This window comes from Ambystoma mexicanum, chromosome 9 (genome assembly GCF_040938575.1).
Source record: "Ambystoma mexicanum isolate Mex_15411 chromosome 9, UKY_AmexF1_1, whole genome shotgun sequence".
NCBI lineage: Eukaryota > Metazoa > Chordata > Amphibia > Caudata > Ambystomatidae > Ambystoma > Ambystoma mexicanum.
This window is the reverse complement of record NC_090931.1, coordinates 633882024-633898534: the sequence shown is the minus strand read 5'-3', so window position 1 is coordinate 633898534 and position 16511 is coordinate 633882024.

The following is a 16511-nucleotide window of genomic DNA, read 5'->3' as shown; positions in this document are numbered from 1 at the left end:
GTCCCGATGAAAACGGTACCTCACATGTGTGGGTGCACCTACCTGGCCACCAAGGGGAAAGCCTAAAACACAAGTAACCCCAAGTCTGTTTTCAGACCGGATTTTGAGACGCTCTGCCGACCGGCACAACATACAGATATGGGCCTCGGGTGTCCAAGCCACCAGGGAAACCCATGCATTTCCGAAAAGAGGACACCCGTGGGAATCCGCAGAGGTATGATATGTCCAAATCACCCCAGAATTTATCATGCAGACACCCCCGCAAAGTCCGAAATGTGGGGGAAAAAAACACATTTTCTGCACATTTCGCTCGGTTCACCCATCGAAACACGCCCCCAACAACACATGGCCTACTGTCCCGCATTCCCACAGGTGTCCCAATGAAAACGGTACCTTGCATGTGTGGGTGCACCTACCTGGCCGCCAAGGGGAAAGCCTAAAACACAAGTAACGCCAAGTCTGTTTTCAGGCGCTCTGCCGAAAGGCACAACATACAGATATGGGCCTCGGGTGTCCAAGCCACCAGGGAAAACAGGGAACCCCATGCATTTCCGAAAAGAGGACACCCGTGGGAATCCGCAGAGGTATGATATGCCCAAATCGCCCCAGAATTTATTACCCAGACACCCCTGCAAAGTCCGAAATGTGGGGGAAAAAAACACATTTTCTGCACATTTCGCTCGGTTCACCCATCGAAACACGCCCCCAACAACACATGGCCTACTGTCCCGCATTCCCACAGGTGTCCCAATGAAAACGGTACCTTGCATGTGTGGGTGCACCTACCTGGCCGCCAAGGGGAAAGCCTAAAACACAAGTAACGCCAAGTCTGTTTTCAGGCGCTCTGCCGAAAGGCACAACATACAGATATGGGCCTCGGGTGTCCAAGCCACCAGGGAAAACAGGGAACCCCATGCATTTCCGAAAAGAGGACACCCGTGGGAATCCGCAGAGGTATGATATGCCCAAATCGCCCCAGAATTTATTACCCAGACACCCCCGCAAAGTGCAAAATGTAAGGAAAAAAATGCATTTTCCGCATATTTCGCTCGGCTCACCCATCGAAACACGCCCCCAACAACACATGGCCTACCGTCCCGCGTTCCCACAGGTGTCCCGATGAAAACGGTACCTCACATGTGTGGGTGCACCTACCTGGCCACCAAGGGGAAAGCCTAAAACACAAGTAACCCCAAGTCTGTTTTCAGACCGGATTTTGAGACGCTCTGCCGACCGGCACAACATACAGATATGGGCCTCGGGTGTCCAAGCCACCAGGGAAACCCATGCATTTCCGAAAAGAGGACACCCGTGGGAATCCGCAGAGGTATGATATGTCCAAATCACCCCAGAATTTATCATGCAGACACCCCCGCAAAGTCCGAAATGTGGGGGAAAAAAACACATTTTCTGCACATTTCGCTCGGTTCACCCATCGAAACACGCCCCCAACAACACATGGCCTACTGTCCCGCATTCCCACAGGTGTCCCAATGAAAACGGTACCTTGCATGTGTGGGTGCACCTACCTGGCCGCCAAGGGGAAAGCCTAAAACACAAGTAACCCCAAGTCTGTTTTCAAATGCTCTGTCGACCGGCACAACATACAGATATGGGCCTCGAGTGTCCAAGCCACCAGGGAAAACAGGGAACCCCATGCATTTCCGAAAAGAGGACACCCGTGGGAATCCGCAGAGGTATGATATGCCCAAATCGCCCCAGAATGTATTACCCAGACACCCCCGCAAAGTCCAAAATGTGGGGAAAAAACGCATTTTCTGCACATTTCGCTCGGCTCACCCATCGAAAAACACGCCCCCAACAACACATGGCCTATTGTCCCGCGTGCCCACAGGTGTCCCGATGAAAATGGTACCTCACATGTGTGGGTGCACCTACCTGGCCGGCAAGGGGAAAGCCTAAAGCACAAGTAACCCCAAGTCTGTTTTCAGACCGGAATTTGAGACGCTCTGCCGACCGGCACAACATACAGATATGGGCCTCGGGTGTCCAAGCCACCAAGGAAAACAGGGAACCCCATGCATTTCTGAAAAGAGGACACCCGTGGGAATCCGCAGAGGTATGGTATGCCCAAATCGCCCCATAATTTTTTACCCAGACACCCCCGCAAAGTCTGAAATGTGGGAAAACAAATGCATTTTATGCACATTCCGCTCGGCTCACCCATCGAAACACACCCCCAACAAAACATGGCCTACCGTCCCACGTTCCCACAGGTGTCCCGATGAAAATGGTACCTCACATGTGTGGTTGCACCTACCTGGCCGCCAAGGGGAAAGCCTAAAACACAAGTAACGCCAAGTCTTTTTTCAGACGCTGTGCCGACTGGCACAACATACAGATATGGGCCTCGGGTGTCCAAGCCACCAGGGAAAACAGGGAACCCCATGCATTTCCGAAAAGAGGACACCCGTGGGAATCCGCAGAGGTATGGTATGCCCAAATCACCCCATAATTTTTTACCCAGACACCCCCGCAAAGTCTGCTATGTGGGAAAACAAACGCATTTTTCGCACATTTCGCTCGGCTCACCCATCAAAACACGCCCCAACAAGACATGGCCTACCGTCCCGCGTTCCCACAGGTGTCCCGATGAAAACGGTACCTCACATGTGTGGGTGCACCTACCTGGCCGCCAAAGGGGAAAGCCTAAATCACAAGTAACCCCAAGTCTGTTTTCAGACCGGAATTTGAGACGCTCTTCCGACCGGCACAACATACAGATATGGGCCTTGGGTGTCCAAGCCACCAGGGAAAACAGGGAACCCCATGCATTTCCGAAAAGAGGACACCCGTGGGAATCCGCAGAGGTATGATATGCCCAAATCACCCAAGAATGTATTACCCAGACATCCCGCAGAGTCTGAAATGTGGGAAAACAAACGCATTTTATGCACATTCCGCTCGGCTCACCCATCGAAACACGCCCCCAACAACACATGGCCTATTGTCCCGTGTTCCCACAGGTGTCCCGATGAAAACGGTACCTCACATGTGTAGGTGCGCCTACCTGGCCGCCAAGGAGAAAGCCTAAAACACAAGTAACCCCAAGTCTGTTTTCAGACCGGAATTTGAAATGCTCTGCCGACCGGCACAACATACAGATATGGGCCTCGGGTGTCCAAGCCACCAGGGAAAACAGGGAACCCCATGCATTTCCGAAAAGAGGACACCAGTGGGAATCCGCAGAGTTATGATATGTCCAAATCACCCCAGAATTTATTACCCAGACACCCCCGCAAAGTCCGAAATGTGGGGGAAAAAAACGCATTTTACGCATATTTCACTCGGCTCACCCATCGAAACACACCCCCAATAACACATGGCCTACCGTCCCACATTCCCACAGGTGTCCCAATGAAAACGGTACTTCACATGTGTGGGTGCACCTACCTGGCCGCCAGGGGGAAAGCCTAAAACACAAGTAACCGCAAGTCTGTTTTGAGACTGGAATTTGAGACGCTCTGCCGACCGGCACAACATACAGATATGGGCCTCGGGTGTCCAAGCCACCAAGGACAACAGGGAAACCCATGCATTTTTTCCGAAAACAGGACACCCGTGGGAATCCTCAGAGGTATGATATGCCCAAATCGCCCCAGAATGTATTACCCAGACACCCCCGCAAAGTATGAAATGTGGGAAAAGAAACACATTTTCCGCACCTTTCGCTCGGCTCACCCATCGAAACACACCCCCAACAAAACATGGCCTACCGTCCCACGTTCCCACAGGTGTCCCGATGAAAATGGTACCTCACATGTGTGGTTGCACCTACCTGGCCGCCAAGGGGAAAGCCTAAAACACAAGTAACGCCAAGTCTTTTTTCAGACGCTGTGCCGACTGGCACAACATACAGATATGGGCCTCGGGTGTCCAAGCCACCAGGGAAAACAGGGAACCCCATGCATTTCCGAAAAGAGGACACCCGTGGGAATCCGCAGAGGTATGGTATGCCCAAATCGCCCCATAATTTTTTACCCAGACACCCCCGCAAAGTCTGCTATGTGGGAAAACAAACGCATTTTCCGCACATTTCGCTCGGCTCACCCATCGAAAACACGCCCCCAACAAGACATGGCCTACCGTCCCGCGTTCCCACAGGTGTCCCGATGAAAACGGTACCTCACATGTGTGGGTGCACCTACCTGGCCGCCAAAGGGGAAAGCCTAAAACACAAGTAACCCCAAGTCGTTTTTCAGACCGGAATTTGAGACGCTCTGCCGACCGGCACAACATACAGATATGGGCCTCGGGTGTCCAAGCCACCAGGGAAAACAGGGAACCCCATGCATTTCCGAAAAGAGGACACCTGTGGGAATCCGCAGAGGTATGATATGCCCAAATCGCCCCATAATTTATTACGCAGACACCCCCGCAAAGTCCGAAATGTGGGGAAAAAAACACATTTTCCGCACATTTCGCTCGGCTCACCCATCGAACCACGCCCCAAACAACACATGGCCTACCGTCCCGCGTTCCCACAGGTGTCCCGATGAAAATGGTTCCCCATATATGTGGGTGCACCTACCTGGCCGCCAAGGGGAAAGCCTAAAACACAAGTAACCCCAAGTCTGTTTTCAGACCGGAATTTGAGACGCTCTGCCGACCGGCACAACATACAGATATGGGCCTCGGGTGTCCAAGCCACCAGGGAAAACAGGGAACCCTATGCATTTCCGAAAAGAGGACACCCGTGGGAATCCGCAGAGGTGTGATATGTCCGAATCGCCCCAGAATGTATTACCCAGACACCCCTGCAAAGTCCAAAATGTGGGAAAAAACCCACATTTTTCACTTTGTCGGGGGTTCTGGGTAAAACATTCTGGTCCGCTTTGTGCAAGTTGGACCTCTGTGGATTCCTACTGGTGCCCCCTTTTCAGAAATGCATAGGGTTCCCAGTTTTCCTTGGTGGCTTGGACACCCTATGCCCAATTCCCTTTTGTGGTTACCAGTGGGTTAGCCTTTTCCCTTTGCGGCTAGATGGGTGAACCCACACATGTGAGGTACCGTTTTTGTTGGGACATCTTTGGGAACGCGGGAAGGTATGACATCTGTTGTTGGCGGCATGTTTCGGTGGTTGAGCAGAGTGAAATGTCTGGAAATTGTGTTTTTTACCTCCAAATTTGGACATTGCCGGGTGTTAGGGAGAATTCTCCGTAAAGGCTAATTTCCCAAACCTAGTTAGTCCCCCAGCAGATTTACTGGATTTCTGGGGTTTATTTTTTTCTCCTGCTAAGAGTGAGACTCTTTTACTCCCACTCTTAGACATGATGTGAGGTGTTCCTTTGTCTTTCCATGTGGTTTATAGGCTATGGGGTCTTTTACTCCATAGGGTTTCATGTGTTTTTGATGTGGGTTACACAGCACCCTCCGTGTCGTAACCCAGGGGTGTCGTAGCGACCCCCAAACATAGACTCCATACCCTGGGACTGACTACTGTCTCTCAGGGCATGTAAAGAAACCATTGGATTTACTAGTGCCAAATTATGAACAGAAACCAGTACAAACCACCATATTGTGGACGTACTGGTCGGGGCAATTCGATTGCCCCGGGGTCTGTTGTTCGAGGGGGCACGTCTCCGTCCCCCCTGATCGAGTTTTGGCTGGTGGCAGTGGATACTACTTTTTACATTCGACCGCGAATATATCTCTATGGGATTTTCCCATTGTTCGAGGCTACCAACTTCAATTATTTAATTCCTATAGCCTCGAACATACCGCTGGTTTATTTATTTAATATTAATTCACTGGTTGGTATTTTTTGCCAGAACTCGATTCTAAAATGGCTTTTGTGTTCTCTTCTGTGACTCCAACCCAAGTCGAGCCCTTTGTTCCACTTTTGGCGGGCTTCTCCACAGAAGCCTCCAAAAGTGGTGCCACTCTGTCTGGGTACCACAGGGGGCGTGGGAGGGGGTTTAGGCACCCTGGACTGAGTTGCCTTGGCAACTCAAGTCGCACTCTTGTGTGATTGGCCTAAGTGGTGAGCCGGCCGGCTCACCACTTAGCATGTTTGATTGACAGATAGGCAGATTGAATGGGGGTTTGCTGCATAAAAGCAGGGCTTTGGGGACTGGAACTTCAGAAGTCGCCACAGGACCTAAGAATCCGAGGAGGGAGAAGCTGAGCCGACCTGCAACGACGACACTACCGGTGGAGCCCTGCTGAACCGTCTCACCACTTTTCCCCACGACAGAGGAGATCTCCAGTCCGGAGAGTCTTCTTCCTTTGACTGGTGGGGATAACCAGTTTTGCCTTCTTTTTGCCTTCCTGGAGCACCTCGTGGCCGCCTTGGCTGTGCCAAGCACCCCGGCAACCGGAATACCACAGTTTACCACTACCGCGAATAGAAGGGTAGTACCTTTTAACCAAAAAACTCTGCGGTTTCTTCCCTAGCAGTGCAACGACCATCTTTCCTCCACGTCGAGACCTCCTCTTCCTCTGGACGAAACACCGACTTGCACCCGCTGCCAGGAACAACTGCCCCCGCTGGAGCGTCTTTCCCACTTAAGGTACTGTGTCCCGCCTGGCTTCCCTTGCGACAGATCGTTCGGGGTGACAGTAAAGCCTCGACTTTCTAACCTGGGCTGGTCTGGGACAACCTAGCTAACTTTTCCTGACTTTAATTTCATTCTTTGTGTGCGAACTATCTACAAGACTCTGGGCATAACCCCACTGTGTGAACCTGGACCCCTTCTGCTTGCTCTCTCCAAGAGTGGGCCTTGCAATTGACTTCCTTGCTCTCCAGTAGAACTCTGCCTATCCTGCCTTACTGTGGTTCTTTAAAAAGTATTGAAATGTGTGTGCTTCCATAACTCTGCCTTTTTCCTTCCCTTTTTAATAACTTATTAGAGTGCCATCTTATGTTAAGCGCTCACCTCTGTCTGAAAATAAGTGGTGTTTCTCATTAAGACTTGTCTAATAAGTAATTAGGGTTGTGTATATATATATATATATATATATATATATATATATATATATATAAAATAGTGACTGTGTGCTTAATTTACTTACCTCTTTGTGCTAGTGTAATTTACACGTGTGTCTTTAAATAAATAATTATATACTTTTACACCAAAGCTCTGGTCAGTGTTTGCTTGTACTACTGTATCTCTGTACTTATTTATATACTCTATATACTGCCTAACTCTTCTTGAGGAAGTCTGACTGCTCAGCCCCAGCTACCAAGTGAATCTTTGTGGTACAGACTGCTACCAAGTGGGTTTACTGCCAAACACCTGTAGTCTTAAATCTTTTGCAGTGGTCCCTAAGGGAACTGCACAGGTTTCTGCCTAACACCGGGGTAGTAGATTCTGGGCCGCTTCACGCAAGTCAGACCTCTGTGCATTCCCACGGGTGTCCTCTTTTGGGAAATGCATGGGGTTCCCTGTTTTACTTGCTGGCTTCCACACCCTAGGCCCAAATCTGTAGGTTGCCCACATGAACAAAATGTGCTGTGGCGAAAGGCTTGGGCTTACCAGCGGGTTACCCTTTTCCTTTTGCGCCCCCGGTAGGTGAACCCACACATGCGAGGTACCTTTTTCGTCGGGACACCTGTAGGAACGCGAGAAGGTATGACATTTGTTGTTGGCGACGTGTTTCGGTGAGTGGACACAGGGAAATGTCTCTGAAAATGGCCGGAAATTAAGACAATTCTCAGACATTTCCCTTTGGTCACCCACTGAAACACGTCGCCAGCACCACATGGCCTACCGTCCCGCGTTCCCACAGGTGTCCCAATGAAAGGCAGACTTAGTATACGTGGGTGTCGTACCTGAGTGAGAATGGGTACATCATTTGTCCAGCAAGTGGTCTTTAGTGCTCCCAGTACATAGGAAAGTGCTGTCAGTAAGCCCCTTCACATGCACCTTTGCTCACACTTCTCATACATTCACGTCACAATACAGTCGGAAAAGCAAGGTGGGATTTAGCACACAGACAAGCCTCCCTGCTTAGCACAAGGAGGAACGTCCTTGTGAGCAGTGATGCCACGGCAAGGCACCCACCGTATCCCTGGCCATTCATACACCTTTTGTGTCTGCAGTCAGTCGGCATCCATGTCAGCAGTCGCACCTCTACCAAATCACTTGCGCCAGAGCAAGTGTATCTGCACACTTGTCCCATGTGTCCGTGTGCTCACAATGCAACCGTGTCTCCAGGCAACATCTTTCACATAATTTTCCAGCAATTGCACATCAACTGTCCGCATTCAAATTGCATGTGCCAACAATCGTATCTTCACACTGATAGCAAGTGCCCATTGGCTCCCTTGGCTATCTGGCCTATAGGTGCTGTCTCTCACACCAACTTCAAGTATGTCCATAGCAAGATTTTTACAGCACTCATATGCGCAACCTTACCCACACAAAGCTAACACCCTCTAACATGCTACTCATTTCTGCAGTGCTGGGAAAGTGCATTCACAGATATGACATCTGCATGTTCTGTGTTGCTATACCTCACTCACACACCAATCGTATCCAAGTCATTCCTACAGAAGACATTTCAGCTACACCACACATACCACAAGTTACGGTAAAACAATAAAGAGGGCAGGGTGGTACGAGGTACGCAAGACACCACTGCCATGTAGGTGTCCAAGTACCACTTTCATGACACTTCGACCTCAAGGGAGGGAGCCAAAGTGGCGTGTACTATTTCTAAAATACACCCCTTGAAGGGAACTGAAATGGTGTTCCCATCTTCACCAACGCACCCCTCCAGTGGAGGGAGCAGCACTAGCAATGCTCGTGAAGGCACGCTAAATGAAGTGACGTGAGGTGAAATGCTGTTGCATTTTCATTGATGGTACACCTCCAGTGCAGGGAGCAGGAGTGCCGTTCCTTTGTAAGAGGTGCACAAAATCAGAGTCCAAGGGTTCCTTTCAAGGGATGATGGCCATTTCCGGAAATCAGTCCATCTCCCAATACTTTTCCTTTGTATGATACAAAAGGAAACAAGGCTGTAGGCAGAGGCCTGGATTGTAAGGGCATTCGGGACAGTACACCCGATTATCCTTCCTCACTCCTTGTTTACTACACACCTTACATCTTCTGTAAGGGTGTGTCTTCATTGGTGTGGCAGGGACAAAATCAGCAAAGTATCGATCTTGCAATCTGGCCACATCTACCTCTGGAACGGAGGGAATTTCTACATGGACTATAGTCAGCGATTGAACAATTTCTGTTTCAAAGTTCAATAAGGACAGGTTGTTTTGTGGAGTAGCTGCACGGTACACCACATAAGCATTGAACGTTGCTATATGCATAATGTGTGTTTCCAACTTTTTGTACCAGAAGCGCGACTTGCGTTCAGCCTATATGACTCAAGCACTTGGTCGGTTTTATCTACTCCACCCATGTACTTGTTGTAGTCCAGAATGCAGTTGGGCTTCCACACTTGCTGAGTATGGCCCCGCTCAGTGACTGCTGAAGTACTTTCATCATGAATAGTACTCAGCATGTACACATCCCTTTTGTGGGAGAATTTTACTGCCAACAGTTCATCCCGCCGCATTGCCATACATTCTCCCTTGGCCAACTTCTTGCACACAAGTTTTCTGGGGAAGCCTTTGCGGTTACAGCGTATTCTACCGCATGCCAGTGTGTCCACATTGAACAATTCCCTGAACAGTGGAATTCCTGTGTAGAAATTGTCTGCATACAAATGGTGACCCTTGTGGAGCCATGGTATGAGAAGATCCCAAACAATCTTCCCAGTTGTCCCTAAATGGGCTGGGCAGCCCGGAGGGTTTAGGGTAGAGTCTTTCCCAGTGTAGACTCTCATGTTGCAGACATACCCATTGGTACTTTCACACACCATGTAAAACTTGATCCCATATCGTGCTCTCTTGCTAGGAATGAATTGCTTGAACACTAGCTACAACATCAATGACTCATCAATGGATATGTTCTAGCTAGGAACATACACCTCTGTAAATCGCTGAGTCAAGTGCTTCAGAAATGGCTGAAGTTTGAACAGTCTAACAAAGTTTGGGTCTGTTCTGGGTAATGCTGCCGAGTTGTCATTGAAATGCAACATACGTAGCAGTGCTTGAAAGTGATTCCTACTCATTGTAGCTGTAAAAAACGGGGTTGCATGAACGGCTACCGTGGACCAGTACATTGAGACAGATGGCTTTGGCGATATTCCCATGTTCAGAATGAGACCCCAAAATGTTCTCATCTCAAGATCGGTTGTTGGAACCCATACTTGTGCTCTGGAATGGGGTTTCAGAGTGGGACCCCTTGACCGCAAGACCTGTGCAGCGTACAAATTGGTTTGCTGAACCATATCTGCAATTAACCCATCATCAACAAAAAGGTTGAAAAAGTCAATAGGCTGAAACCCCTCTGTATTCACTGTGCACCCTGATATTCCAGTGAAAGGGGGCACAACAGGCTGAGCCATTGCTGGAGGCACCCACTCCGACTCATCATCCATGACAGGAACTGGCACATGCCTTGCACATCCTGCTTGTCCCCTCCCCCTTACAGGTCTCCTGCATGTGGGAAGGATGGGAATACTGCGTGTGGGAAGGGTGGGAATGGGTGCATGTACTCTTTCCACCTCTTCGTCCTGAGATGATGAGCAGGAAGAACTACCATCCACGGAGAAATCACTTTCATGCTGACCCTCAGAAGCAGTATCTGTATCAGATTCCATATCCACCTCTGTGCCATGCTCTGAGCCAGATTCCATCAGTGCAGCTAACGCCTGTGCACCAACAGTGATCGTCGCCGAGAACCCATTACTACTGTCGCTATGGAACCCTTCACTGTCCAAAGAACAGAGAAAGACTGAAACAATAACTATGTGTGCTTCTCAAAGTGTGGAACCTAGTAGAGTAAGTGCTATGCAATGCCACAAACCTACACCACACAAGGACGCCAAAATGTCCAAACTCTGCTCACAAACTGTAGCAACCCTCTGCAATATGACGTACTCTGAGCACGCTACAAAAAACGGAGTACAATTTTGCAAACACTCACGTGAAATGCTAAGGACCAGCTCACTGCTAACTTAAAAGTGGGTAGACAGCTACAACACACCTGCACCTAAAACAAAGACAACAAAAAATGTAAGGAAGATGTCCTCTTCCACTGTACATTACAGAAATATAAGTGTGGAGACGAGGATTGCACCCACAGTACCAATTCAGAGACAGCCAACGTGCGTTGCACCCTCCTCTCCCCCATGAAATGCTGATGCATGGGAAATGGCGTTGAGAAGCAACCATGTAACGTATTAGTGATTGGGTGAGTTGAAAAGGCAGAGGCGATCCAAACTCAGACAGGGAACAGAAGGAAAGTACATGCCAGACCCTTCCAGACAATTGCTGGCACACTTTTCAACAAGGCAGAGAGGCGGCCAGAGTCACACACATCAACCACAACCATCCTACATCTCTGCCTGGCCAACGCTACAGCTTTCCCCTCCAGGAAGGGATGGGGACCCTGCCGGGGCACCCTGCAACCTGAACTTGGGGGACAAAAGACCCACATGGGAGACGGGCGCCCAAGGCCAGTGACATCACCCCCTGACTGTCCTGCCCCTCTGGCTACCCTGTGCTACAGCTTTGCCCCCTGTGAAAGGATGGGGACTCTGGTGGGTCACACTGGGACCACTCCTGGACTTGGACGACATAAGTGGTGACCATTGCAATAAAAGGAATGAGCTCTGTACCACGTGGGCATTGCATGCTCAGAAGAAATGACCATCTGCATTACTACTGCAAACATTTTTGTGACACTGCTGCTAGTTATCATTACCCATTTGTATTTCTGCAAAGCAACCACCTTCCTCTATGCAAGCCACAACCATCATTGCCCCCAGGACCTCCCCACTACCCATTCCCACCCATACCACTGACACTGCAGCCACAGTTCCTCCCACCACAGTAACCATCCACCTCCACATTACAATGGATATCTACAAAAGTAATATATGCAGTACTTACATCAGTCAGCGAAAGCTTTCCAGGAGCCACAACTACAAAGGAAACACAAAATAATTACACTCAGTACTTAGCCTACCAATAACACATCTAAACTGTCTTGGGGGTTTCTGCTAACTTTTCGATTTCTACCACCCGATACATGGCACATCCCAGTCATCTACCACCACGGAAGGCTACACTGCACACTGATAGGAAATGGAAATAAGACGAATAAGCGTATGGCTACCCCCAGCACAAAAAAAACTTGTACAGATAGCTATGTGGCAAACTGCCCTCCCAGGGAAACAGCACTGTTTAGCTGCTCTGGGGGGAAATTTGTGACCTACCACGGCAACTGTGTCCCTGGCCACCCCAATACCTCCCCTGAGCACCCAATCCCGTTCACATCACTAACACTACAGAGCCAGTTCCCACCCACCCGAGTAGCAATCCGCCCCCCGCATAAACAATGTACCCATAACCAAAAGTCAGTACTTACATAACAAGGGAGAAGCTTGAACTGCACAAGACCTGTAAAGGAAACAAAGGAACACAAATTATCTGTGTCAGCCCAGCCAAACACCAAACCACCCAGACAGGCCCCCCCATTGCATGGGGCAATAGTGTTTAACCACCTTGGGGGAGGATGGGCACACTAATGTGCCCATCTGCGTCAAGTGAAGTTGGGTTAACAAAGAAAATAATACAAAATCGTAGGCTGCTTTTTAGGGGGTGCTGAGGGGCACCCTACATTGCCGGCAAATGTTATACTGTAACGGGGGGTGGCCCTCTCCCCCCCACCCCAAATGGAGGGCCCCACCTCATGCATCCCTCCCTGGCGTCAGATAGGGGAGGCCCCACCTCATGCATCCCTCCCTGGAGTCAGATAGGGGAGGCCCCACCTCATGCATCCCTCCCTGGGGTCAGATGCCCCTTCCTAGGAGCAGATATCTGCCCCCAGGGAGGGTTACAAGGGGTGCCCCCCTTTCTACTTTGGTTGGGGGGGGCACCCCCCCTTTCAATCAGTAAAAAATCCATGGTGGCTAGTGGCCCCCTACCCCCACCCCCTTTTCCCATCATTTTTCTTTTTTTTACATTCCCTGGGGGTAGATGGTCCACCATCTGCCCCCAGGGTTCATGTGCATGTGCCCCCATGCTTTGGTGGCTGGGGGGAGGAGAGGGCTGCTTACTTGAAGCAGCCCCCCTCGCCCCCCAACTCACAAACAAATCAATGGTGGTCCAGTGGGTTGCTGGTCACGGATCAGCACTCTGCGCTGATCTGTGACCAGCAATGCGTCATATCAGTGGTGTCCTTGGAAAGGGGGAGAACCTCCCCTTTCCAGGGACACCACTTTGTGTCATATCCATGGTGGTCTAGTGGGCCCCAGGGCCCCAAACCCTCTCCCACCTCCCTCGATTTTTTAAAAAAAAATTAATCCCTGGGGTCAGTGATCATCTGCCCCCAGGGGTCTCTGGCGCTGTGGCCCCATGCTTTGGGGCCACGGGGGAAGGGGGCCTGCTTACCTAGTAAGCAGCCACCCCACCCCCCGCATCACAAACAGATCTGTATTGATCCGGTGGTATTGCTGCCCGCGGATCGCGCGCCCTGCGCCCGAACCGCGGGCAGCAATGCCACGCAATGGGTATCGTTGGAAAGGGGAGAATCTCCCCTTTCCAACGATACCCGCCTCGATCTCCAGCTTGAAATACAGCCGGAGATCGAGGCAGAGCAAGAAGGTCTCTTACCTTCTCTCTTCCCCGTAGCAGCTGAAAATGGCTGCTGCGGGGAATTTACTTTCAGTTTCACGCCGACGTGCGTTACGCACGCCGACGTGAAACTGAAGGTAATCCAGCCCCCTGGCAGTGAGGGGGGCCCTCCCACTCACATAGCCCGGGGGTTGGATTACAGTTTTGCTCGATCCCTGCGTTGTGTTGCAGGGATCGAGTAAAACAGAGTTCCTAAACCGACGAGCCGGCTCGCTACTTATGGATGCTACTTAATGCTGAAGAGATACCAGCTCAGAAAGAATTCATAATGGTACTCCTGGAGTTTATTAGCAATAACTCATATTTCCAATACAAGAATGACTACTATCTCCAAGTGGCTGGGACAGCCATGGGAGCCACTATGACCCCCTCTTATGCTAACTCATTCATGTACAAATTTGAATCTGAAAACATACTACAGAATGAATATTGGTACCCAAAATTGGGTCTTTGGATCAGATACATCGAAGACATATTTGGAATATGGAAAGATACAGAGGAAGAACTGCTCAACTTCTTCACATATCTTAACAACATAGATGCCCGCATCCAATTTACTCAAGAACACTCCCTGACTAACATCCACTTTTTGGATGTAGACATTAAGATTACTAACACAGGCTATCAGACCACCATCTTTCGAAAACCTACAGATCGGAACAATCTATTACAACGCCTTAGCTTTCATCAACCGAGTCTCATAAAAAAACCTTCCATACAGCCAGATGCTTAGAGTTAAAAGATTGGTAAGTGACCCGGAAGACTACAAGATAGCCATTCAAGAAATGGGGAGAAAGTTCCTTGAGAGGGGATATTCGGAAGAAGAAATAAATACAGCTCAGTCACGGGTAGACACACAAAGAAGAGAAGACCTATTGAAGATGAAAACTAAGCAAAAGTCGGCTCCACCACTGGTCTTTGTGTCTAAATATTCACGTCAAAGTAACCGAATTAAGTGTATCATTAAAAAACATTGGAACATATTATTATGTGATCAGAGAGTAGAACACCTGTTTAATGAAGTACCCACATTTGCCTATCAGCGAAGTCAAAGCCTAAAAGACAGACTTGTTCAAACAAAACCTACACTTAAGAAGAAACTCACAGAAAGAATTGGAACATTTCCTTGTTTGAACTGTAGCAATTGTAGTTATGTGATGAAAGGAGAAACAGTGAAACATCCCCATACAGGAGAGACAATCAGATTGAAAGATTTCGCTACATGTGACTCAATTAATGTGATTTATGCCATCAAGTGTCCGTGTGGACTGTATTATGTGGGTCAGACATTACGAGCAGCAGAATTTAGGTGGAATGAACATAGATCATGCATAAGGAACCACAATCTGAACTCAGCGGTGTCAAGACATTGGGATGAGAAGAGACACAAGAGACACAACCTGGCTCAAATCTGCTTTGTTATCCTAGAAGTGGTTTCGAAAAGAGACACCCACGAGAATTTTCAAAGGAAAATGGATCAAAGAGAATCCTTTTGGATAGACCGTTTGAGTTCCCTGACTCCAAGGGGGCTCAATGAAGAAATAAACTTTATGTGTTTCTTATAATATCATGTCTGTAAAAGAGAATTAACTCTAGATTTTATTCACAGTAGATTGATATTTGCTATGAAAACAACCGCTGCTATTGTTCCGCTAATTAACCGCATTTTATAGTTCTTGCCATGTCTTTTTCTAAGATTACACAAGATCTTGGTTTTTGTCTTCTTAATAGTGAAAACTCTTTGCTTAAATAACACCATAGTAATAGAATACATGTTCTAGAGTTGAACACTATGGTTTATTTTATATGCCTTACTACTCAAATTAAGTCATTTTGAACCTTTAACCTTGCACACTTTATTATGATCCGCTAAATGAATACACACTGCCAGTCCCCTAATTGCTCTGGCTCAGTAGACATGAGATTACAATCACGCGCGTCTACTTCGAATGGGTTGGTTACCATGGAGACATCCCCGCCCCCTGGCTTGCGCCCGAGGGTGGGGCGCGAGGCGTACGTGCTCCAGTCTGGACCACGACGCCTCGCACCGTCTCCATGGTGACCTTTAAAACGAAAGGTAAACTAACGCTAGCGCGTTGCAAGCGGCTCACTCTGCGGTCACGTTTTGTGCACAACAGAAGCTTAGTAAGTACAGGAGTAATAGTTGGATTTCACAGGCTTTATCTACGGAAAGACTTGAGGATGACATAGTGTTTTTGTTAAACTTTTTTGTAGATCGTGTTGTATCCTCGCACAACACCACGATTTCAGCGTTCGGCATGACTAAGGTATGACACGCACGCATAGTTGTAAGAGAGAATATGCACACTATCTCCAGTTAACTAATTGGTATTCCGTTTTGCTTTTTTTTATCTCTACAAATGGACGCGATTCGCGGATTGGTATGTGATTTTTTGTAATAACCCTTAAACAATGGTTGTTGTATGTATATATACTATTAACAATGTAATAAGTCATGTTTTATTAATTGTTTGTTGCTATGATACCGCTCTGATGAAGGATTAATTCCGAAATGCATTGGCACTAGAGTATTATGGGCAATTGGAGATGCAAACTCATTGTGTGATTTACATGAACAAATTTTGGCGGCAAACATCACAGAATGTGAATAAAACAATTCCTGTTAAAATATTTCTTTTAAAAATATTTCTTTGAAATTCATTACTTTTATATCATAAACTGGATACCTAATCTCTAATATATTAAATATTGGCAACCTATTTGGGGCTAACTGAGATGCGCCTTTCTTAACGAAGTGGTCACA